The sequence below is a fragment of the Protopterus annectens genome, chromosome 6.part1 (assembly GCF_019279795.1).
Source record: "Protopterus annectens isolate FY-2018-M chromosome 6.part1, PAN1.0, whole genome shotgun sequence".
Lineage (NCBI taxonomy): Eukaryota > Metazoa > Chordata > Ceratodontiformes > Protopteridae > Protopterus > Protopterus annectens.
In genome coordinates, this window is record NC_056738.1 from 412,054,387 (window position 1) to 412,081,903 (window position 27,517).

The following is a 27,517-nucleotide window of genomic DNA, read 5'->3' on the forward strand; positions in this document are numbered from 1 at the left end:
CACTGTATGCATTTCATCCTTACTGACTGGTATAAGCACAGACATTTTGTCTGCTTTTGGACTGCTTTGTTGACATGTTTCTTAAATACCACAATTATGCAAGGATACCTTAAGCACATTCTACAATTATTTCTTGTCAGCTTGACTTGTAACTGCAGTTAAGAAAAACATACAAAATCCTCTTACATGAAATAAGATGTTTAATATAACCTTAGCATAATAAATATAAATTGCAAGTCTTGTACTTCTTTTTAATGGGTAACCTTATTATTCACTCTTTCTATTTTTTCTAACTGCTTTTAATGTCAGTTTAGCTTTATACTCACTTTAATTTTCTATCTTACTCCTGAGACTTAGTGGTACTTTCTTTGCAGTATATATTGTTATAATACCTTTGGAACTTATTGGTATTTCATATTCACTTGATATTGTAAATAAATGAGCAAAGTTATACAGAATATGCTTGTTATATCTCTATACAGTGCCCTTCTCTTGACTGTGTAACTGTCTCTGTACACATGTAGCATCTGGTTTTACACTGTAAATCCATTTTATTATTCCTAGCTTCTCACAAACCAGAAAATACATTCCCTTAAGTACTACAGTTGGAAATGAAGGATGCTGACTCTATTTTGCTATGTATATGTCAGTAGCTGTTGGCCTAATGGCCCATCTGATGCCCAAAATATAACAATGAGCTCACTATTCTTTGTTTAGTATTTCTGTACCTCTGTGTATTGAAAGTACCCTTTGATAAGATTTTCTGTTTGGCACCTATGTCTAGTTTTAACTCAGAATTCTACTTATAAATCCTGAGCATTTATTTTCAACTGTCTGACTTGCATTCTTGCCTAATTGTTTCTAGAGCATTTTCATACAGCAGTGTATCATCTCTTCAGTTCCACACTAGCAAAAAACAATTTGTTTGCTGTTCGACAATATGCAAATTCATTTTTACTGCACTTGTCTTTCCATCTACAAATCTTAGAATGGTATTCTTTTCTATCACATAATCTACAGAAATTGATTAATACAGAATGAGGCTTCCTCTTTTGTTTGCAAACATGAGGCTAGAATTAACATTACACATATTTTTTTGTGTACCTTTTTGGTACAGTACATGGTGGTGCAGCAGTTAGCATTGCCGCCTCATAGCAAGAGGCTCTCCGGTTTGATTCTCGGCTGGAGAGTCTTCTGTGTGGAGTCTGCATGTCCACCCCATGGCTGAGTTAGCTTTAAAGACATGCAGGTGTGTGTATGCATGGGTGTCCCTTCTTTGAAGGTTGTGTGCTGGGCTGGCAACTCGACAATGTAAAAATCCACTGCCAGCCATAAGCAGATTGGTGATCTGCTGTGGCAATGCCTAACTGGGAAAAGCCAAAAGACATTGCTTTTACATTGCCACATAGGTCTTATTATTTCTACTATTGTTGCAACATTTCTTCACTTTGTTTTTCATTTTGACTTATTATTTGATGTATCTTTTATGTTATACATATCCTTTCTTTATTTTACTTCTTTATCTGCATTTTTTTCCAGGATAGAGCAATATTCACATGTGACCTATTTCAGTCTCAGCCTATAGAAAAGTTACATGGAATGTGCAGCTTAACAGCACAAGACAAAAAGTGCATCAAATTATGGTATTTATTATTATTATTATTATTATTGTTTAACATTTACTTACCGAGAAAGTCTGACTGGGGCAGAGCCCATTTTCAGTGGAGTCCTGGGGAGAAACACTTCAGATGCATGTCTTTGGAATGTGAGAGGAAACCGGAGCACCCGCAGGAAACCACACAAACACAGGGAGGACATGCAGACTGCATACAGAATGCACCCCAGCCAAGAATCGAACTAGAGAACCTCTGCTGGGAGGTGACAATGATAACCACTGCACCACCATGGTGTATATATTAATATGTACAATGAAAAACAAACATAGCAAAATATGTAGATAATAAAGAGGAAATATATGCAATGATATAGAAAGGATATATAACTAGTTACGAGATACATTTAAATGTTTGGAGTACTGAGGGAGAGAAAGAGATATTGCGTACACAGACAGATGTACTGTGATTAGCTTATATGACCGGAGATTTGGCACTAGTATTTAGCAAGTAGTTGTAGAAGAGCTTTCAGTTGTGGTCAGAATTTTTGGAAAGATGAGATGTCTTTAAGATGGTAAGGAATAAAGTTCCATATTTTCAGGGTAAGGAATACAAAGCAGTTGTCTGTGTAGTAGAACTTTGTTTTGGGGGCTTGTAAAGTGGGATCTGAGTTGGTTTGATTTCTGAGGGTTGCTGGTAAGGGTTTGTCATATCACTTTAGCTGCAAAGGGATACAATATTTGTTTTTTGAGTAGTTTAAATATGCGTGAGCTTAGTAGAAGATCTATTCTTTGACTATGAGCTATTTTGCTTTTTCCAGGGTTTTGCAGTGATGTTCTAGTTTAGTTTGAGAGTGTGCCAAACATGCATATTCTGTTAGTGATTGTCTTCTAATATAAGTCCCTGTTCTAACTGGGAGACAGGTATGCCTTCAATAATTGCTGGTCTGGCAGACTGTGAGAGAAAGGAAGATATTTTATTGGCTAGGAAAATAGTGAATTAATCTTTTACCTTGGGATATCAGGGTGGAATGTGAAGGTAAGGGAGGGAATTAACGAGACACCCAGATATTTAATAGTGTTTATGTTTGGTATGGGAGACTGTTATGGTTGGTGATATGCAATGGTGTTGGAGTATTGTAAAGCTTGTACTTGGTTCCAAAAAGCATGATTGCTTTCTTTAGAGGAGTTAAGTAAGATATTTTTGTTATTAATTCACTGGACAATTGCAAGACATTTAACTGAAGCAATTTTTCTAGTATTGGGCGTGAATGATTGGATTGATATAGAATACTATGTAGTCACCGAGTAATAAAAGGGAAAATGAGGATCATTTTAGTGGTGTTTACTGATGTAGTTTGAAAAGGGGAGCGAGGCAAGTAATTGGTGAACAAGGGAATGGCATCAGAGTGGTGTTAATTCTTTAACTGTGAACTGGAATGTTGATATGGTCAATCTTTGTTCATAATAGCATGACAGTTGTTTCCTCATTTCTTAATCCAAAAGTTATTCTACCTCACATTAATCGATCATGCAACTCACCAAATTCAGTGTTTGGCTATTTTTTTTACAGTACAGGATCATAAGGATCTTTTGTCTGTGCTGGAAACTAATGCCTTGTAAAGAAAAATGACAAACAAATGTCAAATTGGAAAAAAAAAGTTTTTAGGCTTTTAATAATTTCTGAATTTCTCTCTAATGGTGCCTGTTCTATTTTTCTATTCTTCAAGAAAGGTAAAATACTGAAATATCCCCAAAATATGTACTTACTAACCTGAGTGAGAAATAAACTAAATTTCTGGATACAAACTTTGTTTGTTTCCCCTAACCAGGCTTCCAACAACAGAACTTCTGGCAAATACATCTTTGGCATTCTACACAGAAATATATTTCTACAGAGCTAAACAAACTCAGGTTTGGGCTCTTATGTTGTATGACATTTCCCTGCTAGTACAACTGGTTGACAACACACTACTGAACTGCAGTTTAGCTGCACAGATGTATCTCTGCAGAAAATTCAGTGTGAGCAAATAGAAGTATACAATACCATGCCTGCAGCTGAAATAACTTAATGCAGAGGGTCCGGAATGTGCGTGTCCTGTCTGAGCTGCATTTTCATGGGAAAAGAGTCATCCGAAGGCCTGGCATGAGCAGCAGCAGAAGGTGTGGTAAGGATAGTTCATTGTACATCTCCATGAAGTTCTTCTTTGTTTGAAATTCTTCCATTTGTTCCTTGCTACAGCATGGTAAGAACTTTTTCACCATACCTGTAAACCTATTTAAAGTGAATTCTCTTTGGAAGCAAGGTCTGCTGTATGGCGTGCAAATTTCAGTTGCTAACTTATTAGCAATTAAAGCTATATATATGCACTGTGTATTCCTCTGACATACAAATTTGGAGCCAATTTCAGGCCAAAAACTTTAATCACATTCAGTCCTCCACCTTACAGAATAATTTCACTTGAAATTACATCTATAATTTTCTATTATAACAAAATGTTTATTAATTTAACATATTTACAATATATACACAGAAAGGAAGAAATTCAATATCACATATTGTTATATAATGATAGGAATACACTGAATCATCAAGGTAATCTTATACAATTAATACATTAAAAGTCTTGGTATTTCAATAGCAGCATTTCAAGGTTATCCCAACCACTAAAGGTCTTAGTATGATTTATAGATCTTATTTTGATCACTTCTTTTTCAGTTTTACATAGTATTGCTGTTAAATTTGAAAATTTTTTTCAATGTAGGATCTGATTTTAATTTCCAATTTTATGTAATAACTTTTCCAGGAACTGCCAAGAGAGCCTAAAACATTGTTTGCTCTTTGGCTTTTACATATACAGAAAGAGGAACATTTGTTAGTATTACTGATCTAGTTAAAGAACAATTATCAGACCATAACCCCTTAAAAACAGGGTTTATATTACGTTATCAAAAGACAACAATTACGAATGCTCAGAAGAGCGAAATGGCCGAATATCAAAACTTTTATTGTGGGGGGCTGTGCCCCCACACCCCACGCTAAATATATATACCAACTCTGAGATCGCACTACAGTGAGGAAAGGGCAAATATTCCGATCTTCACTCTACTGCGATACCGCAATCCAAACGTTGATATCTGCCGGTTTCGCTCTTCTGTGCATTCATCATTGTTGTCTTTTGACAATGTAATAGGAACCCTTAAAAACATACTTATCTCTTCCCAATATACATTTAGATTTTCACACTCGACAAACATGTGTGCCCAATCAGCTTTTACGTCTTTACTACATCTCCAACAAACTGAATAAGTCATTTTACTAAACATAGAAATTTTCTAGGGAGTAACAAACATATGTATATATTTCCACATTAAAACTTTGCAGTATAAACTTGAAGAGTTTATGTGATGGCGCAGTGGTGCAGCAGTTGCATTGTCACCTCACAGCAAGAGGTTCTCCTGTTCAATTCTCAGCTGAGATGCCTTCTGTATGGAGTCTGCATGTCCTCCCTGAATTCATGTGGGTTTCCTCTGGGTACTGGTTTCCTCCCACATGACAAAGACATGCATTTGGAGCATTTCACCCTGGGCTTCCACTGAAAACTGGCTTTGTTCCAAGTCAAACTTTCCTGATCAGCAAATGTTAAATAAATAAAACAAAGTTTGACTAACTGACTTAAGTAACAAAGTCTTATTGTTACCATCTATTGAGTCACTCAATCCACTACTATCTAAAAAGTTCTAGAATTTTGCACCAGAATTATTATTTATAATTATATAACTTGGACAAACTTCCTTTGTAGGTCAATTTACGCTAGATGATAGCATTCATATATTCATATAATTTGGGAATAGGCATTCTGTTCCTCTTCACTCATTTTATCTACAAATTAATTTAATTTCTTACTGATGGATAATATTAACTGCTCAGCAGATTCATCCAACTTATATTCTTTCATTAAATATTCTGGGGACTTAGCTTTTCCTTTTTCAATGCAATCAGACCACATTACTCATCCATTTCTTTTTAGTAAATTAATTTCAGCATTGTTCTGAGTTTCCTTAAATCTAGCAGTGTGTACAATGGGAAAGCACAACATTTTCAATTTTGATATTAATGGAGTTTTAAAAACATATTTCTTAACTGTTTTAAGAATTGATTCGTACATGCAGAGTCTACAGATTGAAATGAATTTCCTTCCAAGGTAAATTTTGTTAACCAGATGAAAGGATTATTACATATTTCTACATTATCACAAAATGTATAAGAATTTAGTATAATCTGCCTCTGACTAGTGTAAGTTGAGTCTATCCAGAATATAACAGAGTTAAAATTTGCAGCAATAGATTAAGATTTTACATCTAGGAGAAGCTAATACTTCCATAACCTTATATATTTTCTATAAGCAATTCTCAACTTTTTAGTTCCATTTCTTTAAAAGTTTTTTTGTCAGATATTAATGCTATTGAATGCAATATATGTATCTCTCTCTCTCTCTATATATATTATATATATATATATATATATATATATATATGTGTCTATCTATCTATCTATCTATCTATCTATCTATCTATCTATCTATCCATCTATCTATCTGTCTATCCATATATACAGATAGCTACAGATATAATCTTAGGTAATATAATCATTTTAATAAGTCCTAATCTATCCTCAAAGGTAAAAAATAATTTCACAATTTCATTTCTAGTAAGAAGCAACACTTCAATTATTTTTTTCAAAATTATTGATATAATCTTACTCACCTCTTGATAGATTTTTATTCCTAAATATTTTAGTTCTTTTCCTTCCCAATTATATTTATATTTATCTTTAAAATTGCTATCAAGTTATTGATTTAATACTAAAGTTTCAGTTTTATCATTATTAAATTTCAGCAGCAGTACTTCTTGAAACCATTCAATTTCCTCATTTATTTCTTTGACTGAATACTTTAAATCTCCTATAGTTAAGTAAAGTATTAAAAGATTAAAAGCTGTATTTTAGATTGACAATCTCTGTTAATTGAGAATCCATCATTTTTTCATTGCTTCTTATACTTAGAGTATAGGGCTCAATAACTAATGCAAATAGAGGGGACAATGGACACCATTGATTTGTGCCTTTGTTTAAAGTGAATTCTTGAGAAATGTAAGATCCAATTTTAACATATGCTTTGAAATTTCTATACGTTTTCTTTTTTTTTAATATTCCAGTAAACTGTTCTGGAAATGCAAACACTTAAAAAAGTTCTAAACAAGTAGTTTCAATCTACAGAATCAAAAGCCCTCTCAATATCTAAGCTAATAAGGGCCAATTTGTTGTTCATTCCTTTTGCTAAATCTAAGATAGTTACTACCCTTTTATATTATCACATTAAACTATTGACTACAAATCCTGTTTGATCTTTATTAATTAATCTATTATATCTCTTAATCTTATAGTGAAAATGGAAGTAAATATTTTATAGTCTACATTTAATAATGAAATAGGTCTATATGAGAAAACTAACTTATTATCCTTTTTTTGTTTAAGTACAGATGAGATTACAGAAAATTTTCATGAAGGAGGAATTATTTTGTCACTCTGAATTTTCCTGAAAAAAAATCACTCACAATTCTAAAATATTGAATGGAAGCAGACTATATAATTCCATACTTAAACCTTCTAATCCTGAATATTTACCATTGTTTCCCTTTTTTAAAGCTTCTTTAACTTCTATCAGGGAAATGGGCTTGTTCAACAGAGGTATTTCTTGGTTATTAAGTTTATTAGTAACATTTTTCTTTAAATACTATTATTTTTATCTTTATTAAGATCTTTATGGAATTTAAAAAAATATTAAGCATTTTCTCTATGTCTCTCCTATTAATGTGAGGATTTTGGATATTATTGATGTGTGCCTTTTTGCTTAACATCTTACTTCTGTTAGCTAATCTATGTAGATTTTTTTTTAAGTCATCGCATAACTGTGCAATTTTATTTTTTCTAAAGCTATCTCCGCTTTATGTGTTTAAACTGTTAGATATTATGTCATTATTTTTTAATGATTTCAGCATTATCTAATTTCTTTGTTTGTTGTCCAGACCTTGCTTTGTGCATTTCATCTTGCATTTCTAACAACTCTTTATCGCACTCTTTCATTTTATTACTAGACCATCTTTAATATGCATTTTAAGGAGTCCCACAGTATGATTTTCCTAACCTAATCATTATCATTCAGAGATAACAAAAAATCTTGATTTGTTTCTTAAGGCAACTCTTAAATTCTTGTAATTTCATCATATATACTGGGATTCTATAAATAATATCAACATCTAGAATTTTCCTGAAAGTTAATCAAAAGTTAATTGGATACAATTTTATTTTAAAAGAAACTTTGGATCACTTGCAGCTTAGCTGCCTCTATATTGTCTTTTGGAATCCAGGAATTCTATGGGATGGACTTGGAAATCAACTTGGGATTACTGTGTTAGTCTGAACTCAGAGAAAAAAATCAGCTTTCTCAGTCTGTTCTGGTCTTTGTTATTTGTATTTACAACTGTGACATTTGTAAGTTTTGTTAAAAAGCTACTATAAATTGCTTTCTGAGCAGATCAACAGATCAAGGACAGACTGAAATATCTTTTTATTCTGTCAGCATGCCTGAATATTAGATTTCTTATGTATTTCTGTAGAACAAATGCACTTAGCTCATGATTTTGCAGCTCACAGCTAGGTGAAACAGCCTTCCAGCTTTGTAACCATCCCTGGTCTGAAAAGTTGAACAACCCCCAATAACATTTGCTAACTGGTAAGTTAAAATACTGTTCTGAAATGTGCTTTATCTTTCTGCTTACAGGAAAAGGCAATGTAGATTATGTGCTATACTGTTAGATGTTTAAGAGGAAGTTGAATCTCAGACTGATAATGAGCTACATAACCTTTTCTATAGTTTTAAAGTAATGTTCTTGCCTAATAGAAAGATGAATAAATCTGAGTATTCTGTATTTCTCTTTTCTAAGGCATGCTCTCTTGTATTGAGCTTTGACAGAAGTACAGATATAATGACATGTAGGGCTATGGAAATTCTGGTTGCTAGTATAAGGAGGTTTGCAAACTTAATTATACTCTGAGTTGATTTAATACTCTCTGACAATGAAATTCTACTTGAGTGTCGAAGAAAAGGGATTGATCAGAATTTGTCAATGAACTTTTGTACTTTCACTATTCGTAGTGTAGAGCCTTTGGGGTCCTTTATTGAGAACTTAATGGATATTAATTCTTTTAGTCTTTTGGACACAGAAAAAAGCATTTGATTAGTTTTACAGGTATTTATTTCAAGTTTAGTTGAAATTAGCCAATTCCATACATCTGTGAAGTTATCCTAAAGGTATAGGTTTATGTGTAGAGCTCAGAACAATATTGTCTGTGTAGTTTAGGGTAAGTTGTTACTCAATAAAGAGAATAAGAGTTGGCCAAGAACTGATCCTTGATGCACTTCTTTGGATAGATTTCAGGAATGGGGTGTACATTGACTTGGAGAAATAGTGAAAGATCTGTTAGAGAGGTCATTTTAGAATGCCAACCTTATCAGAAAAACTGCTGAAATGTAATTTACTGAATAAAGTTAACACTGTCAAAGGCAATTTTCAGGTCTAAGAAGATAGCTAAAATGAAGAGCCCTTGCTCCATGCTTGAAATTATTTGGTAAGTTAAGTGGTAGATAGGTCTGAATATATTCAGGAATTTGAAGGTACATAACCTGCCTAATCATTATATACATCAGCCTGAATAACTGCTCTTAGCTGTGATATTTTTTAATGTATGCATACGATTCCAGTGTCTTTTTGCTGTTGTAAAGAACATTTCAGCAATTTTCTTTGACCTTCATTTCCTCTTAACCAGTGTTATATCTGAGACACCAAACTACTTCCAACTAGGTACAAATATATATTTCCAGTCTGTACATATATAGACAACATATAGATATATAAAGAGATACATTTCACTCATGTTTCAGATGTACCTTTAACAAAATAACCAGCTTAATTAAATCACTATTTTAGTTTTCCAGTTGAAACCCAAAAATAAGTTCCCACTAGTTAAACTGCACATGCACATGTAATACAGCACGCACTATCAATAAGGATAGACACTGTGACTTACCATGATGGCGATACACTACACACTGTCAATGAGGATACACATTGTGACATACAAGAATAGTGATACAGTATACACTGTCAATAAGAATGTACTGTGTATCATACCAGAACAGTGATACAGTACACAGTGTCAATCATAATACATACTATAACATACTAGAACAGTGATACAGTACACACTGTCAATGAGGATACACATAGTGACATACCAGAACAGTAATACAGTACACAGTGACAATGATTATACACACTGTGACATACCAGAACAGTGATACAGTACACACTATCAATATGGATACACACTGTGACATACCATGATGGCTATACACTACACACTGTCAATGAGGATACACACAGTGACATACCAGAACAGTAATACAGTACACAGTGACAATGAGGATACACAGTGTGACGTACCAGACCAGTGATACAGTATACACTTGTCAATAAGGATGCACACTGTGTCATACCAGAACAGTGATACAGTACACACTATCAATACAGATACATACTAGAATAGTGATACAGTACACAATGTCAATGAAAATATACGCTGTAACATACCAGAACAGTGATACAGTATACATTGTCAATGAGGATACATACTATAACATACCAGAACAGTGCTACAGTACTTACTATGACATTCCAGAACAGTGATACAGTACACAATGTCAATGAGGAAACACACTGTGACATACCAGAACAGTAATACAGTATACATTTTCTGACCTACTAGTACCAGAGCTTTAAAAATAGCTTTAGTGGCATGCTAAATCACCAAACTGCAGCAAGAATGTGTGTGTGTGTGTGTGTGTGTGTGTGTGTGTGTGTGTGTGTGTGTGTGTGTGTGTGTGTATTATATTATTATAAAGTGTGCGTGCATGTGTGTATAAACACATACACGCACACACACACACACACACACACACACACACACACACACACGTACACATACACATGCATCATATATGTATACATATGTCTGTATATATATATATATATATATATATATATATATATATATATATATATATATATTTTGAAAGTACATTTCAGTGAAACGTACATAAGCGAACTCACTTTTGCAAAAAAAAAAACCACGTAAAAAACCTACACAAATAAAACACTACTCACGTTTATGCAGAGGGGAAGCCCCCCATGTGGGGGGGGGCTGTGCCTCCCACACACCCCTACTTTAATATTCTCACTCCGAGATTGCACTACAGTGGAGAAAAGGGAATATTCCCTTATCCCCGCTATACCACGATTTGAGCAACAGTTTGCTTAGCTGTACAATCAACAATACATGTCAATATACAACTAAATCTACATGCAAACTGTGTTTTTTTTCTTTTTTTTTTGAGAAAGTGCATTCTCGATAAAATGCACTTTTGCGAAAATGAATTCGCTCAAGTGTGTTTCGTTTTAAATGTACTTTTGATGTTCAGACTAAGACCCATATATATATATATATATATATATACATATATATATATATATATATATATATATATATATATATATATGGGTTCCGTTCAGAAGCTCAAAATACTGAAATCTCAAATTTCAGTATTTCGAGCCCAAGAAGCCAAATCCACATAATAGCGAAAGTTTTGAAGTGTGAAATGCAAAACCTGGAATACTGGAGGTTTTGAATTTCGCGCTTCTATAGTTCCACTATGGTCATGTATTCAGGTAAGTGTGTGTGTTAAGGGGTAGGGGCTGTGCTGTGTGTCAGTGTGTTTTGTTGCTGTGATGTGTGCGTGCGAAGAGAAAGTAGCTTGTGTGGTTGTGTTTTGTGTGTGTTTGTATGTAGTGCGACCTCGGAGTGAGAATATTTAAGTAGGGGGGTATGGGGGGGTGCAGGGGGGCTTGCCCCCCTGCTTACATGTAGTAGAGTGATTGTGTGTGTTTGTGTGGTGTGTGTGTGTGTGTGTGTGTGTGTGTGTGTGTGTGTGTGTGTGTGTGTGTGTAGTAAAATTGTGAAATTCAAAACTTCTGGTATTCGAGGTATTGAATTTCGCGGTTTTTAGTTTTCGTTGTTTTGTGGATTCAACTTCTTGGACTCAAAATACTGAAATTTGAGATTTCCATATTTCGAGCTTCTGAAGTGAATCCATATATATATATATATATATATATATATATATATATATATATATATATATATACATACGTGTGTGTGTGTGTGTGTATTATACGTATTATGTATAATATTACTATACAATATGTGTATGTGTGTGTGTGTGTGTGTGTGTGTGTGTGTGTGTGTGTGTGTGTGTGTGTGTGTGTGTGTGTGTGTATGTGTGTGTGTGTGTATGCACACACACAGAAACACACACATGCACAGACATATCTAGATAGATAGATAGATAGATAGATAGATAGAGTTAGTTAAATCAAGCAAAATGTGCAGACATAGAGAACAGTCTGTCACCCCCTAAAATGATATCCATGAGTTTGTGAAGGTAATACTATAGTTTTTCTTGTTAGTAATGATTTCTTATTTTAATATATCTGATTTCATTTATATTTTATTTTTAGTGTTGATAATCTCATTTGGAACTTTAATATTAGTTACCTTATATTTTAGTTAATTCATACTTGTGATGGATTATTTTAATGAATACATATTTATTGATTTATTGAAGATGACATTTATGGTTAAGTGTGCAAATTATGGTGTTTACTTTACTTACGCAATAGGCAGTGATTTAGGGTTTTGCTTTAACTGTGTTATGTGATCCGAATTAACTGAGATTCTTAATAGTAAGATCTTGGCTGATGTTAAGTTAACTGAGTATGAATTAGAAATTTCCTTAAAATGTATATCCAGTTTTGTATTATCGTGGAAGGACTTAAGTACATTTCTGTTTCACTCTGTGAATTGTCAACCTGCATTTTCTACACCTAATATTAATGTATAACACTTTCAAACAAAAGCAAATATCCTTAAAATTAAGATTTTGTGATAGATGTTAGGAGAGAGGACTAAGTTTTAAATAATTTGAGAAGAATATCTGATAAATGTAAGGAAATAAAATAATCAGATCTGATGTCCTTTTCATTCTTCCTTGCTGATGGGCTATGGATCTTGTTTGCTGCCTTCATGTAAAGACATCAGATTTGGTATGGGGCTTCTAAGAGTTTTTGTTAAACGCTTTCAGAGTTTTCAAATATTTTTTTTCTACTTAGAAGTTATTTTTCTATACCTTTTGTTACCTCCCTCTACCTGATAGTAGTAGAAAAACAATTAGGTGCCTTTTATTTTTCTCTGAACTACCCATTCCATTTTTCTCATGCTTTGGCACTAGTTTCTTCAAAGTAGGATTTATAGGGTGTGATTTTATAGTTGGTTGTTATAGTTGTAGTATAGCATAGGATAACTGAGGTTTTTTTGAGTGTATTGTTCTATTGATAGCTATAGTTATAGTGGTATATATTATTAGGGAAATGTTTTCTTGAAGCTTTCTTAGGAGCATTTGTGATCAGACTGCGATAATTGCTCATCTTTTAATCCTAGAACTATAGGCGATTGAAGAAATAAGCTTATTCTAAAGGGACGTCGTCTGGCTTCTTCTTATACATCTCCAGGGGCTCAATCCCCCTCCAAGCACTTATCTTATTCCTCTGACAGTATGAAGTGCCCACTCAAGGCCTTGAGACCATCTTCAGAGCCACCATTTAAGTCTGCTCAGACTTCAGATCCAGCCACATCAGATCAGAGACCTTTCTCTACTCCCACAGATTCAAAGTATTCTTTGAATCCTACTGGACTGACCACCATTTTAAGTTCTTCTAGACCATCTGGCTCCAGCTCAGATCCCAAGACTTTGGATCTCATGGCGAGAAGCCATACACCTGAATACTCCTTGTGATCAGTGTCAGCAGTGCTACCTTCTAAGTTTTTCAATATGCTTAAAAATACTTTCTGGGCCTACATCTGAAGCTTCTTCCAGGTCATCTAGGAGTTTCTGTGATACAGATATGGACAGGATGATGCAGATATTCCTCAGGGCTCAGATCCAGAAGGGGGTCTTGCCAACTCCATCCCCTCTTTGATCAGTGAGACCCCAACTCCATCCCCTCTTTGATCAGTGAGTGTACCTGCCTAATCTGTCTAGTCTTCTTCTCTGATCAGACCAGCATCTTTGGAGCACCAGGATACTAGACATCCAAGGGATTTGGTGTCGGTACCGAGGAAGCTTCCTTCCTCAACTCTGACTATTACCCTGATCAGCCGTGGGTCTTGGATCTGAGTTGTCAGCATCAGATCTGGGGGAAAGCCTTGGCCCCACCTTTGTCAGAGCCATCCCTTCCTCTTGGTGCTTTAGCCCTCGACAGCTTGGACCCAATTCTATCTAGAGACTACTTATCTGGTATTGACCCTATCCTCTCTTCCTCAGCAGCCTCAACTCCGGCGGGTGGAGAAGGGAGTCTAACAGGGTCCATCAGTGTTCTGGATTGTTCAAAGGGCTTTCTCTTTGTGTAGATACCTGACTCCTCACATCTTAAAACCTTCCCTTCATCCTTCATTGGGTAAGAGTTCTGATCCCAACATTCTGTCTAGGGTCAGCCTTCTCCAAGGAGCCTCCATGATCTTCCCCCAAGGAAGCCCCCATTGCTAATGATACAGCTCCTAAGCACCCTGCAGAAGAGATTCCTCAAATGAAAACATGTAAGAGGAGGCACATTGACTCCCCAATGTAATCCCTCACCAAAGATACTAACTTGGATGAGGGAGAAGAATCCCCACAATCACCACCAGATGATGTCTCCTTTGGAGACATCCTAGAGATCCTTAAACAGAAGGGTGATTGGTCTTCCCAACCTCCTTCTTCTGAAGAGTTGACATTTTTGAAGGCTTTCAGGGTGGGCTCATCGATGTTTTGGGTGATCCCAGGCAGTCAAATTCACTGATTTAGTTTTCTGCTGGGCTTGGAAGGAGCCAGGCACTGTTGAACCGATCCCCAAGCACCCGGACAATTTTTTAGTTCCTCCCAAATATAGACTGCATTGGAGAAAAGGTGTCCCTGTTGATGCCATGGTTGTGCCAGCAGCCACCAAGAAGGAACTAACCCAACAGAGTTCCACTATCCATCCACCGAAGAGGGAGTGCAGAGCAGTGTACAGGTTTGGTAAGTGAATTAATGCCTCGGTTACCTTTGAGCGGAGGTCATTAAATTAAATTGGCATATCTCACTGCTTGCAGAAAGACTTGGTCAAGAAACCTTCCCAATCTATCTCAGAGACCATGTCGGATGATAACTTCAAGAAAGTGTCTCCCCAACTGGCTACTCCTGCTTCCATTGCTAATTCATTCATGAAGCTTATTCCACATATTGTGAAAGGAACCATAAGGGCAGCCGGTTCAGGTATTGCTATGAGAAGATATGCCTGGATGAGGCTTTGTGATTTTGTGGAACCTTTCAAAGCACCATTTGTTAATACCTCTTTTGATGGCTCATCCTTGTTTGGGATACTCTTACCCACTGTGAGCAGGAGGGAAAATACCCTGTCTGCTGTGGAAATCAAGTTTTCTACTCCTCAGCATACATTTTCCAGAAACCAGAGAGGTGGTAAGAAGACCTGGTTCTAAAAATAAAATGGTTCTTTTCAGGATCAGCATGGAGATTCTTCCTTCAGAGGCAGAGGGGGACGTTTCAATAGTAGATGCCACCCCAGAGGCAGAGGAGGCCTGTAGAACCAGGGTTTAAGAGACCCTTTCTCTGACAAGTTCTATCAGTGTTCCTGAAACACTGCCCAACTGTCCTTCTCTGGAGGCAGTCAGGAGTCATTTTTCATTGCACCCGGATGCCTGGACCCAACTAAAAAACACTGCCTGGGTGCTAAGCATAATATCCATAGGTTATTACATCCCTTTTTTCTTTTCCCCTCCAGTAATGAGAAGAACTTCTCTGGCATTCCATCCAGCCAGAGGGACTTTGCAGCATTAGAAATTCAAAAACAGCTGCAAAAAAGTGTCATCCAAGAGGTCCCAACCAAACAGAGAGGATTCAGAACTTACTCTCACTTCTTTTTAGTGCCAAAGAATACAAGGGACCTGAGACCCATCCTGGATCTAAGCAATCTGAATCAATGCATAAAGAAGTCAAAGTTCTGGATGGTTATGGTTCAGTCCATCCTACTGCTGCTGGGCAAGGATGATTAGATGTGCTCTATAGACCTTCAGGATGTGTACTATCACATCAAAATAGACAGGCACTCCAGGAGTCCTCTGTGCTTCTGGCTAGGAGCCAGTCATTACCAGTTCAGACCTCTGCCTTTGGACTCACCACAGTCCCCAACGTGTTTACCAAATGCATGGCAGTAGTACCAGCTCACCTGAGGCTCAAAGGATTCCAGGTGTTTCCATGTTTAGACAACTGGCTTCTTACTGCCACAACCAGACATCAACTTCTTCAAACCAGAGACTGCCTGTTTCTGATATCCACCTACCTAGGCATTACAATAAACCTTTCAAAATTAAACCTGTCTCTTGTTCAGAATTTGGAATTCATAAGGTGCTTTTCTGAATACTACAGATCAAGTGGCATCATTATCTCCAAGTCGCATCACATCTTTACAAATCCAGGTGCGGGACATACTCTGTTTACTGTCCCTCCCAGCAAAGATGATATTAAAAGCTCTTGGGTCTATGTTAGCTGCTATTGTTTTGATTTCTCTAGCAAGGTTCTTTATGCGAGTTCTTCAATGGACCTTGGCTGTTCAGTGGTCTATTGTTTTCTAGCCTCTATCTGTTTCTATTAGACTAACTCCTATTTGCAGGCATCATCCTCGGTAGTGGATAGATATAATCAGATGGCCTGTCACTAAGTAGACCATTTCTACCTCTTTCCCCTTTAACCACAGTGACTACAGATGCTTCCCAGCTGGGGTAGGGGAGCATTTCAATGGGAAGATGGTCCAAGGCATGTGAACTTACATGGGGATCAGATAGCATATCAATGTCCTAGAGATGAGCACAGTCCTTCTAATGTTGCAAGCCTTTAAGGACGTTCTCCATTTAGGAACTATTGGAATACACACCGACAATATTTCATTAGTCTGGTATATCAACAAACAAGGTGTAACCCATTCTTATCCACCATGCAGAGAGGCCACAAGGGTCTGGGAATGGTGATATCTTTAGACCCCTTTCTAGCTGCAATGCACATACCAGGGAAATCCAACATTCTTGTGGACAAGCTCAACATGTCTATTCTGACCCCTCATGAGTGGTCCCTCATTCAGTCAGTGGTGAATCTAATTTTCAGCCATTGATACCAACCTTGCTTCAACCTCTTTGCTTCTCCCCAAAAAAATAAGTGCAGTAAGTATTTCACTCTGATCCCCCCTCCAGGGAGTCACAATGGGATGCTGTAGTTCTCAATTGGTCCCCCAGTCTTCTCTATGCTTGTCCTTCCTTCCTTTGATTCCAAAATTCCTGCAGAAAGCCAGCAGGCTGAAGACCTCAGTCATTTTCATTGCCCCTACTGGCTACAACATATTTGGTTCCCCATTCTCTGGTCACCTCAAATATCCTCCTTGGATACTGAAGTCCACTGAGGACCTCCTATCTCACCCATCAGAGAGTCAGCACACCAATCTTCAAACCCAAAAGCTAACCCCATGGTTTCTCCAGTTCCAGTAATTATATCACGGACCGGGCTTGCTTCCCCTGTGTTTGACATCATTTTGGCTTCTCAAAAAAATTATGCTAGGAAAATCTACAGAAGCAAATGGAAGACATCATCCATATGGGCTTTCAAGGAAAACATGAAATCTGTGATCCTTTTTCAGCTTCTCCTCCAGCCATACTCCTCTTCCTTACTACTCTTTTTACAGAAGGAGTATGTTTTTCTATTACAAAAATTCACTTGTCAGCTATATCCAACTTTTTTATTGGAAACAAATCTCCCTCTTGTTTACTTCCAAATTATGCAAGGCTTTCATGAAAGGGATTTTTCTACTTACACTTCCCATAAAGGATCCTTCTCCTTCTTGGGATCTCACAGTCATTCTCCAAGGTCTCACTCAAAAACCTTTTATTAAATTTCTGTCCTGGAAAACAAACGTTTTGGTGGCTATTATGTCTGCTAAGAGAATTTCAGAGATTCAGGCACCTTGTCTTCCACACCACCTTATATTATATTCTGTAAAAACATCTGCTTTTTCCTCCACAACTTCTATTGATGATATTTGTGCTGCAGCCACTTTATCTAAGAGTCATAGCTTTGTGACACATTATAAATTGGACATTATCTCCAGAAGCAGGGCATTGTTTGGTTTGATAGTGCTACAGCATATGTTTCCTTGAAGCTACCCAATAGTTTCTTAACTGGGGACTCTGACCCATTAGTGCGGAAGAATTAAAAGGACAACATCAGATTTAAAAGTCATGTAATTACCATAACTTGGTATCTGTGTTGTCCATTTTCATTGTCCCTCCCCTCCCAGCCATCCCCTGACCCATTTTCTCCTGGAAGATCCTTACATATTACATTTTTCATATTACATGTTCCTAGTTTGAGCCTCTGATTCTTTGTGTCTTTCTGTCTCTATAGTCCAGGAGGCAGTAGGGCAGAAAACTCATTCTGAGGAGTTAAGGACAGTATAGGGCATTATGGTAGAAGGAGGAGCTTGAAACCAGAATCCAAGCCTGAAATAATGTGGCCGAGTCAGATCCAAGGGTCAGATGCCTAACCTATCAGTGAGGAAGAATGAAATTGTCAACACAGATGCCAAGTTATGGTAATATCATGACTTTTAAGTAAGTGTGATAAGGGAGTTAATAAAAACAAGCAACATCTTAGTAATAATTTATCAAAAGTGAAGGTATCTATAAAAAAAAAAATTATGTAGAATAGCAAAACAAGTACATGAAAGGAAAAGGGAAGGGAAGGTCTATGACTGACATACAGCGCATTGTCAGACCCCACTCTGATGGACTGATGGACCTCCTGCATATCCGCAAAACAAACAGCACCAGAATTACCAGTTGTAAAGACTTAAACCTTGCCTGTGCTATAAATAGGACTGGCTAGAGAGACAAGTATGTATCCCAGAGATGACCCTGTCTCTGGAACAAGCATCCCATCCATGAGAAGCAGAGTTCCTCCCTAACCCAATTCAAGTGCAACCTGGATAATTGGATGTGGAACAGAAAATTCATCCCTGGTTTGGCACCTATGTCTCTAACGGACACAGACAACCTGCAAATAGTTCATCTCCTAGGCCCTAGTCTGAAAATGTTTAATCTCCCAAACCCATCCTTACACTTATCAAGGGTATCAGAACTTGTCAGAGATTTGAGATGTATAGCTAAGCTTGAAAAGGCCCTTGTGGTCTTTAGCCTGGTAAGCACTTATGAACCTAGGAACTTAAACTTTATTCCACAACCAGTATCGTATGCTGGAATTATAATTAATTCTAAAAATCCTAATACTATTATTAAATCATCTCAAGATACTGATAAAAAGCTTAAAAGAAGAACACTGGCTGGGGAAACTGACTATAATTTTTCAGAGGAATGTCAGTTAGATGCTAATAGTGCCAGCTGAAGGAAATGATACTAGAGCAATAGGCTGTATGTCACTAAAGAAAGTTTAATATTGACATTTTCAGTGTTAAAGGAAAAAGGGAGACTTTGCAAAATAATGATTCTACTCACATTACTGTCTCTAGTTTCTTAGGTTTGAAACTATCAGATTTGCCTTCCTTTGTAAGGAATCTGCTAAATGGAAAGATATCTTACTCAACTATCTTAATTCACTAAAGGACTAATGACTTGCATAAAATTCAATTAAATCATATGAAAGCAGTAATTTTAGATGTTATTGAATTATTAGAAAATAGTAAAATAAAGGTTGTGCTTAGTGAAATAATTCTATGTCTGAAGTGGAATGATTATGTGTATACTGAAGCTGTCTATTTAATAATTGGTTATGATATGTATGCTTAACTCATACTATACCCTTGGTTACTTATTTGAAAGAGTTTATTTGTGATCATCAAATGTTTGTGAATGACATGTTTCATTTGAGTAAATATGGTTCAAATCTTATTTATAGTAAATTGGTTATGATGTTAAATAGTTTTTTAGGTAAACCAATCTGGATAAATTTAGGATCTCAGATTACCAGAGGCCTAATAACATTTTAAAACTATATTATTGTAATGTAACAGACTGTAATGTAATGTAACGTTACTTTATGCCTCAAAAGAAGAGAAAATGGATATAATTGCAATAACAGAAGACTGGGAATACAAGTAATTTGCCCTTCCCATGATACAAGGAGGTTGAATGTCTTAGGATACATAGAAATGGAGGTGGCATTATAATTCTTTTAAAAAGATGACTTGGTTTATACAGTAAATGAACTTAACACTGATTTAGAAACTATTCATTTTGGATCAAATACTTTAAGATTAATTTGTTCTTATAGAAAACCTTCTATGGACTATAATTTCCACAGAGAATTTATTAAATTCTTGGATCTACAGTTTGAGCATAGCTTTGTTGCTCTGCTTGGAGGTTTGAACTATGTAACTCAATTAAATTGTACTCCTATAAGAGGTAGTCATATATCAGATCTTGTTGTGAAAAGTGACCCTCACAAGTTAAGGATATTATTTGTTGGTCCAGTATTATGTAATTCTGCGCATTGTTCAATTACAACTAAAATTTTATTTGGACCTATTTTACTATTGAGTGTCATTAGAAAATTTCAGTATCATAAGACTGATTCTACAGATCTAATTGATTCTATAAATTTAATTTATTGGTTGTTGTTATCAAGCACTGAAGTAGATGGTAGATGTTTTATCTTGGAATTCATCTTCAGTAATGCTCTGAATTTAGTATCCTTTAATAAGGTATACAAACCCTGCAAATTTCTCTACTAGCAGGATACTGAATTGTGCAGATTATGCAAAAGAAAGAAGATGCTCATTCAAAAATTAAGAAACAATCTATATACTGCTATTTTATGACAAAAATAAATACATAAATACGGTCTTGTTAAACATTTAGAAGCTTGCATATGAAAATTATTTATCTTATTCAGCAGTTAATTAAAAAACAGTTTTACAAATATATTAATGTAGTCAGAAAGAGCACTGACTCTATCTCATACAACTTTACAGATGGGAAATTGATAACTGATTTATATAGAACTGAGAAGTTTAGTAATTTTTTTCTGACTTGGCACACTCTTAGTCTATAATAGCTAATTTGGATGTGGTTTCTACAACAAATAAAAACTGTCCAATAATGAGTATTATTGAAATTATTATTATTGAAAGTATTAAAAAGTAAGGTAATAAAACTTACGTGAGTTCAGATTTAATTACAACAATGGTGATTCATGCTTTGAGTAGTACTTTTTTGCCAGGGTTTAATAAGATTTGTAATAGTTATATAATAATTTAGTACCTTCTATTTGGAAAAAATCAATTATTTCAGCTGTACACAAAAAAGGAGATAAACTGGTTTTGCACAATTATAGACATATTTATTCTTGCATCTATTTTATGTAAGTGTTATGAACACATTTTACCAAAATATAATTGCATATCCATTGAATTATAATGGATGTATTGATTAGTATCAACATGAGTTTTATCATGGCATTCAACACTTAAAAATTTAGCAGAATTTAATGATCACGTACTTTGGGCTCTCGACAATTCTTAAACAGATAGTGCTGCTTACGTTGATTTGGCAAAGGCTTTTCATACAATCACACATAGTTCAATAACTGATACATTATAGAATTATGATTACAAATCCTTTTTTGATGGATTGGATTATTCTTTCATTGCCTGGTCATTCACAATGTGTAACAGTCAAAGGTTACCATCCCTACTTCCTCCCTATATTGTCTAGCATACCAAAGGGCTCTGCCATTGGTCCTTTCCTTCTTAATTTGGTACTTTCAACTTGTCTTAAAAACAATAAGTGCTGGCAAGCTAAATATGCCAATAATTGTAAAAATGTATTCATAATTGATAAGGATGGAACTTCAGCATCTGTATCAGAAATTTTGGGACAATTTTCATCTTGGACAAATTATGTTGGCTTGAAATTTAGTTCTGATAACTGTAAAATGTATTTTGATAATCATGGAATAAGACCAAATTTATTTTTTTACATTATTATCTGAAAAAGCCGAAAGACACAAACAAACAATCTGAAACTGATTATAATAAGGATTTGGATATCCACATATCATTTAATGTATCCTTTTTTATCTCATGTAGATATTATAAAGAAGCATACATTATTATTAATGAGATACATTTTAGATATGTTTCTATAAAGGATGAAGAAAGATTAGTGAATCTGTACAGGATGTACATCACACCAGTTTTAGAATAAAATAGTACAGTTTGCCAATACAGTAGGCATCAATTACAGTTACTTGAGTTTGGTCAATGAAAATTTACAAAAGGAATGCCTTTAATTTGTCATGAATCTTCTTCTGATATATGTAAAACTTTAAATGTATTTACAGTCCATTATAGGCTTACAAGAGGAAAAGCTATAATGGTATATAAAATCTTTGGGGATGAATTTCTACAATTTATGTGTACTATTAATATCTCTGTTAATATGAGAATACATTGGTATGGCAATATTAACTTTAAAACATTTTTTTGTAAAACACAGTTAAGATAAATTATATAATTCAAATGATTCCTAGAATTTGGAATTATATACCAACTTATATTAGGTTGTCAACTAACACTGAGTGTTTTGAAAGCACATTTGATAATTGGATGATAGATAATATGTTTACAATTGATTTTAATGAATCAGTGTTCTTTACACCCTAAGGGTCCAAACACTGAAACAAACCTATGCTAACCTATGCAAGAACCTATGTGCACTATTTACAATTAAATTTGCTACTAGATTGTTTTCTGAAGGCACAACAGAGAGAATGTCTTCCATGATATGTTCAAGGAGGATAAAAATACTCCTCAGAATAGAAAATACTGAAGTGTGGTGGGAAAATATTCTCATTTTAAAACCTCTTTATCCTCAACAATTCCTGCCTAACCAAATACAGCAATATAATCATTTGTATGCCTATAAAGGATGCAGCTCCCTCCCCCCAAATGTGAGTAGAAAAACTACTGCTAATGTGTGACAGTTAGTATTGCAGTTTTTTTTTTCTTTTTTCCTGATTACACTTTAATTTTCAAAGTTATGGGACTTTCATTATTGAGTATTTATCCTCTGACAGTTCACCTAGATGGAAGAGATGTAAAATGTTATTCTGCAGAGAAAGAACCAGAGAGTTATGTGTTTAACGTATGCACATTCAAAGAAGCTAGAACAGAGAAATGAAATAGTAGAGCACAATCAAATTAATGTTACAGATAAACAGGTGATAGCTGAGGTATTTAAAAACTACTTTGAAAAATTCTCATATGAGCAAAATTATACTGGACTGACTAAAAGTATCCATTCCACTCAGACTGACGGTCTCAATTTCAAGCAAGAAATAGTAAAATATGTGCTATATGTAAGGACAATGACTATAATACCATGGACCTGGACTTTATACTTGGACAGTTTTATCTCTTAGTGCTAATGATTTAATAATACCATTGATGTGGCTATTTAACAAACTACTGAGATTGGGATTTGTATCTGATGATTAGAAATAATCCTGAGTCATGCCTATCTACAAGGTGAGGACAGACTGATAAGCTTCATTTATGACTGGAAATGTCTATGAAAGATACATTCTGCACCTAATAATGGATGATAAAAACTACGGGAAAGAGACAGAATACTCCCAGTTTGGCTTTATTAAAAGAAGTTCAACATTAACAAGCCATAAAAATCTCTATGAAGGTATCAACTATCTAAGAGATCAAGAGACATCAATTGCAGTGGTACACATGGACATTTCAAAGGCGTTTGACACTTTAGAACATGGTTAAATTATTGAGGGATTAAAAAACACAGTTTAATGACAATGTTATAAACTGGATTAAAACTGAATTAAAAAGCATCTAACTGGTAGATCACAGTTTATAAACTTCTATGGGAAAATGTCTAGATTATTACACTAGTGACATGAATGACTTGAATCAATATTTGCAAGTGATTTATTATTGGCTATTACCTGCAGAAATGGGGTATAATTTTTAATAAAACCAAGGCTGTTCTTTTTCAAGATATATTAAATCTGGAAATAAAACTCAGAGGTGCAGTGTTAGAGATGAAATATAAAGGCAACATAATCAGCAAGGACTTTAAATTTAAGAAAAACTGTCAAGAATTAATAACAAGCACTATGAAGAAAATAGGCTTAATTCTTAGCATGGTACAAACAAGAGATCCAAAATTCTTAAAATGTTTGTATACATCAATGATTAAATCATTGACTGACTACAATGTAATATTTTATACATTATCAGTTACCCTTGAAAAGATTCAGACAAGATATACAAAAAAGGTTAGATGTTTGAATAAATTAAACAGATTAAAACTGTGCCTAGCTTAGAGGGGCATCAATGATGATGATGAATTAAGATATGATTTAAAACTTATTTTAAGAGAAAAATCTTGTAGCGTAAGATATAGAGGTTCCCAATATATTGTTAATCTAAATAGCATTAAGAAAAGAGATGACTTTATAAGTCAGTCAGTCCCCCAACAGTGGAACATTATATCACCTTATATTAGAGAATCTGTTAATTTAAATGCTTACAAGAAGAAACTAGATTGCCGTATGGAGAGCATACATCTGCATATAGCATAAAGGAATTTGTTTTATATGTGGTCAGGTCCTGGGCCATTGGAAATTCTAATTTAACTATGTAACTGTGTAACTATGAACCAGTTACAACTATTGAGATAGGATTTGAGTTATGTCTGGAAATCATTAAATTCACTTGCATAAGGACTTTCTGGAATGCGTTTTGCTCTACGTATTACATTCACAGTACACTTTATATCATTCATTGAAACTCCCCATAATGCATAACATGATTGTAGAATTTATTTCACCTCTAAGCCATGATGTAACAATAGTTATACAATACTGCATGGTGGTTTTAAAGCAGAACTACATTGCTGAGTCGGTAATGATTTCAAGGTCTGTTTAGCAGAAGGTGACATTAAACTAATAGTGGTCATCTCAGACTTGCATTCTTACAGTTGTTCTTTACTGAACAAAATATCCATCAATCAGCCAGCCAGAATCCATCCGTCCTGTCTTATGTGACCACTAAACAATTAAATATAACTTATTTGCCAGAACAACTTAAAGACCCACATTCTTTAGCACTTCTAGAACATTTTCAGCACCAACCTACTGATCGTAACTTAGCTGAGTGGACTGATACTCTGACAGAGATGTTGACTCATTCTGTACTTAACTTATTTGTACCATGCTTTAAGTGACTGACAAATATGGTTCTGATTTTGCTAGCAACATCTATACTGATCATTACCCATTGAAGACAACAGAGCTGGCATCCTTCTTTATTCTGGTGATTCCACTGTCATGAGTCAATGGAAAAGTTCAAAAGTGTATATTATTACAAATCCTTAATTACATATGCAGAAGGCTGTTAGGTTCATAGGTTCATAGGTGGGTACTAGGCTATTGGCCCTAGAGCCTATATAAGCCTAGCCAAAAAGGTATCCTGGCTTTCGCCACCCAAGAAAATTATTTTCCTGTGCCCCTGTCGAGCAGAGCCACAGAAGTGATCCCTGGGGTGAATTTCCTATTTCACATCCAATCATCAAGATTTTTCTTGTAAAGTGCTAATGAGAAGCTCTGTTTGACATAGATAGGTAGTCTGTTCCAGAGTATGGGAAATCTCTGGGACAGGAATCTATCCCTCCAGCATGTTCTGTTTATTGTGGTGACAAGATTTAGGTCCCTAGAGCATGTAGCTCAGAGGGATTGGGATTTCTTTAAGTGGAGCATGTCCAACAGCTCTGGCTTTGACATAGCTTTGTATATTAGGCAGAGATCTCCTCTGAGTAGGCAATATGCGATGGAGTAAAGCTGGAGTTTTTTGAGAAGGTCTGCTTAGGGCATCTGTTTGAGGCCAGTAATCTTCTCTGTGAGGTATTTCTGTGGCCTTTCCAGTTGTTGTAGATGTCTTGTGAGGTACATACCAAAAGGGGCGTTGCACTCTATAATGAGTCTAATGAGTGATGAGTAGAGGGGAACAATTGCCTCTTTTTTTCTGGATGAGAAACCTTTTGTGATGAGGTGTGCCATGTAGAAGGATTTCCTGACAACTGTGGTGATGTGATTATCAAAGGAGAGACTACTGTCCACCTGTGTCCCAAGGTCTCTTATCATACTTTCGATGTTAAGTAGACTACCACCTATGTGGTAGTTCATGGGTACAGATTTTACAAAAGGGGATGACAGTGCACTTTTTGGCATTGAGCTTCAGGCCATGGCTTTGACACCAGGCATCTGTCTCAGTGAGGCCCTTTTGTAGGATGTCCACATCTTTAGGAGTTTCAATTATGGCTCTTAGTTTGCAGTCATCTGCAAACTTCCATAGCCAAAGACCTTCTGTGTTAGCCTGTACTTCAGAGAAGTAGATACCAAACAGGAGAGGACCAAGGACTGAACCCTGTGGTACTCCACTTGTCACTGGTCTGAAGTCGGATTTGGAGTCTGCTACTTTCACAATGTGGGTTCTGTCCGTGAGCCAGTTGGCAACCCATCTTGTGACATAGGGATTTATACCTAGTTTAGTGAGTTTATCTATAATTCCAGAGTGGAGGATGGTGTTGAAAGCCTTGGTGAGATCTAGATAGGCTGTGTGAACCACCTTACCCTCATCTATGGCTTTGGTGACTGCTTCAAAGAAGTCTGTCAGGTTTAGGAGACATGATCTGCCTTTTACAAACCAGAACTGGGTGGGGTCCAGAGTTTGGAGATTACCAATGTCTTTGTTTATGAGTTCCATGATGATACATTCCATGGCCTTGCAGACCAGGCTCATCAGGCTAATGGGGTGGTAGTTCCTGGAGTCCGTCGTGGCTCCCCCTTTGTGGAGTGGGATAACTGTCACAGTGCGCCATTCAGTGGGCACAAAGCCTGAGGTGAAAAGTGTTAACTCAAAAAATATATTTCTTGTTTAAACAAAAAAATTATTTATATTTGTCTAATTTTTTTCATGCAGTTTCTTCATCTATTATTTACAGTCTTTTTACAAGAAGCTCGGCCACCTATTATAGACCTCCCCCTCTTCATGATCTTTTAATACATCCATTTACATTCAGGATATTGCACAAGGAAAAGTAGCTGACATTCTCAAATAATCTTGCTGACATAGTGCCAGAGGTCATGACAAGCTTCATCCTGCATTCCTAAATGCATTCACTTCTTCTATAGTTATCCTTTCTTACATATAACTGCACATTACCTCAGGATGTCTTCCATTGACTAGTAGACAGACTATAGCAGTATTTATCCAACTAATCTTCTCACATCATTTCAGGCTGTTCTCCCTTATTCCAGTTTTGATTAAAGTTTTGGAAAAAGCCATTGTGTTGTCTCTTACTGACTGTTTATACAAACAATCCATTACTTTTAGGAGTAATGCAGTATTATGACTGTAATTTGATCAGGGACAATATTCTTAGGTGTATGGAAGACAAAAACTGATGGATAAAATCTTGACAGACTGCACCAGGTCATTCAGATTTAACAATCCCTGGTAATTTACAGTCTTACTTGAGTAGGACTGGCTTGT

General features: G+C 35.6%; 1 protein-coding gene across 1 annotated transcript in view; it reads right to left on the bottom strand.

Moving 5' to 3' along the window:
- LOC122805304 (transmembrane protease serine 3-like) overlaps positions 1 to 27,517 on the bottom strand; it is a 609,068-nt gene that overhangs the window by 74,593 nt on the left and 506,958 nt on the right. The window lies entirely within an intron of this gene.